The sequence below is a fragment of the Papio anubis genome, chromosome X (assembly GCF_008728515.1).
Source record: "Papio anubis isolate 15944 chromosome X, Panubis1.0, whole genome shotgun sequence".
Lineage (NCBI taxonomy): Eukaryota > Metazoa > Chordata > Mammalia > Primates > Cercopithecidae > Papio > Papio anubis.
Window position 1 is genome coordinate 1,708,236 of NC_044996.1, and position 3,221 is coordinate 1,711,456.

Here is a 3,221-nt window from a genome sequence, read left to right on the forward strand (position 1 = left end):
GAGCACCTTTTGTCATTTCGCAGAACGCTTACTTCCCCTGTCCATGTCACACTGTGGGAGGTGCTAGGAGCGACCTGCCAGGCGGGCCCAGGTGTGGCCCAGCCACACAGTCCTGATGTTTCCCTGCCCCTTCCCAGAGCCCGGGCCTTCCACCCACCCTCTCAGGCCTGGCTATTGGCCCCCTTGGGTGTTGCTGTCACATTGTTGCTAGGACTCAGGATCCTCGCCTCTGCTGGCCTCCTGAGACCAATCTTAGCTGTCACCATGGCCGGGCTCTTCACTGCTCAAACATGGGAGTGGAGTGTGGCCAGCAGCGGGAGCCTCTTCCCCTGTCTCAAGGGACACAGCTCCATGGCTCAGTGGAAGATGCATGATGTGTCCCGGTGGCATAGTTCTCTCTGGGGTATCCAGCCCTCTAAACCAGTACAAAGCACCTTATTTATTCATTTTTTGAGACAGGGTCTCACTCTGTCTCCCAGGCTGAAGTGCAGTGGCGCAATCAGGAGCAGGTGAGACCATCTACAGCCGTAGATGGCAGGACGGGACTTACCTCTGTAGCTGGGGATTGGCAGCCTGGAAGCACAAAGGCATTCTCTGTGGTGATGCAAATGTTCTTAGCTCTTGGTCCCGAGCTCGGTTGTAATGTGTAGATAGGCAGGTAAAAAAAATCAGGTTGTAGTGACCGGAATTGTGCTGCTGCACTCCAGCCTGGGTGACAGAGCAAGACTCTGAAAAAAAAAAAAAAAGAAAGAAAGAAAGAGAAAGAAAGAAAAAGAAAGAAGAAAGAAAGAAAAAGAAAGAAAGAAAGAAAAGCAAGCAAGCAAGCAAGCAAGCAAGCTGGTACAGGTGAGCCCTCAACTTCCCAGGCTCAAGAAATCCTTTGGCTTTGGGTCGGCTGTGGCTCAAGCCTGTAATCCCAGCACTTTGGGAGGCCGAGATGGGCGGATCACGAGGTCAGGAGATCGGTGACCATCCTGGCGAACATAGAAACCCCGCCTCACTAAGAAATATTAATAGCCGAGGATGGCGGAAAGCTCAGTCCTGTAGCTACTCGGGAGGCTGGAGAGGAGAGAATGGCAGGAACCCGGGAGGTGGAGCTGCAGTGAGCTGAGATCCGCCACTGCACTCCAGCCTGCTACAGAGCGTAGACTGCCTCAAAAAAAAAAAAAAAAAAAAAAAAGAAATCCTTTGGCTTCAGCCTCAAGCAGCTAGGACCACTGGAGCACGCCACCACGCCTGGCTAATCTTTTTAAATTTTGTTGTAGAGATGGGGTCTCCCTATGTTGCCTCTGGGCTGGTCAAACCCCTGGGCTCAAGCAATTCTCCCACCTCGGCCTCCCAATAGTGCTGGGATTACAGGCGTGAGCCACCACACCCAGCCCAGGACAAAGCACCTTAGATTTATGACCACAAGCCTCGAGTGGACCCAGGCAGAGCCAGCCTTCCTTGGGAATTCTGGAGTTTCCTCCCTGGTTCTCCAAGGCCTCACACCTTCCCCTCAACCCCCAGGCCCTGCACTCTCAAGGTGAGAACTTTGTTTCATGTTTCACTGAGAAAGTTGAGAGCATCTGACGAGAATTTCTTTCCTTGAGTTCCCATCATCAAATCTGTCCCCTCCCCAGCCCTAGCCCCCTCAGGTGAACCCCTCCTCCCATGTGCAGTGGTCTCTGCCACCCCTGGGACCCTGTCTCTCCTCCTGTTTTCTGCATCTGTAATTTTTCTCTCCTCCCTATGGGGTCAGGCCCAGCAGCATACCAACATGCCCTCCGAGCTTCTATCACCAGAAGCGCCCGCTCCTGCCTGCGCACACCCCCTGGCTCTTGCCCCATTTCACTGCTCCTGTTTACAGCAAAACCCCACAAGACTCCTCTATACTCATTGGCCCCCTTGATCCCCACCTGTAACGGCGTCCGCTTATTGCCCTCCAATATCTGTTTTTCTGTTCTTCCATAACAGTAAATCTGTGGCTTAGGGACGTGGCAGCTCAGCTGAAGACCCATTTCCCAGCCTCTATGTACCCAGTAGGATGGTGGGGTATGAGTGTGCCTATACCTGCAGGGCAAACCTGTGCTAGCCTCTTTCTTTCTTTCTTCCTTTCTTCCTTTTTTCTTTCTTTTTTTTCTTTTTTGAGATGGAGTCTTGCTGTGTCACCCAGGCTGGAGTGCAGTGGCATGATGTCCGCTCACTGCAACCTCTGCCTCCTGGGTTCAAGTGATTCTCCTGCTTCAGCCTCCAGAGTAGCTGGGATCACAGGCACCCGCCACCACGCCCAGCTTATTTTTGTATTTTTAGTACAGACGGGGTTTTGACACATTGGCCAGGCTGGTCTCGAACTACTGACCTCAGGCAATCCACTCGCCTCGGCATCCCAAACTGCTGGGATTACAGGCATGAGCCACCGTGCCCGGCCTTGTGCCAGCCACTTTCTGTCTCCTTACAGCTGAAAGGCAAACGTGATCTGTGACGGTGGGGAGAGCTACCTTGTCACACCAAAGGGAAGTCCCACGCTGAGGATGGCAGAACAGCAAGAATTGCAGCCTGAGGGCCTGAGGACCTGAAGCTGCCACATTGGCCCTGAGCTGCTTCCCTGGGTTTTTAAAAAATTAAGGCTTTTTTTTTTTTTTTTTTAGACAGAGGCCGGCTCTGTCGCCCAGGCTGGAGTGCAGTGGCCGGATCTCAGCTCACTGCAAGCTCCGCCTCCCGGGTTTACGCCATTCTCCTGCCTCAGCCTCCCGAGGAGCTGGGACTACAGGCGCCCGCCATCACGCCCGGCTAGTTTTTTTTATTTTTTCAGTAGAGACGGGATTTTGCCATGTTAGCCAGGATGGTCTCGATCTTCTGACCTCGTGATCCGCCCGTCTCGGCCTCCCAAAGTGCTGGGATTATAGGCTTGAGCCACGGCGCCTGGCCGGCATTTTGTTTTTTAGAGAAATTTTAGGTTTGCAGAAAAATTGAGCGGAAAGTAAGGAGTTCCTGCGGACCCATCACTCCCCCCACACCTCCCCATGGTGAACATTTCGCATCAGTGTAGTACATTTGTTACAACTGATGAGCGACCAGTGAGAAGCTCCATAAACTGAAGCCCATAGCTGACATAGGGGTTCACTCTGGTGTTGTCCATTTATGGGTTTGGACAAATGTATAATGACATGGGTCCACCATCACAGTATCATACAGAGTAACTCCACTGCCCTAAAAATCTATGAAACATGTCCTTATTG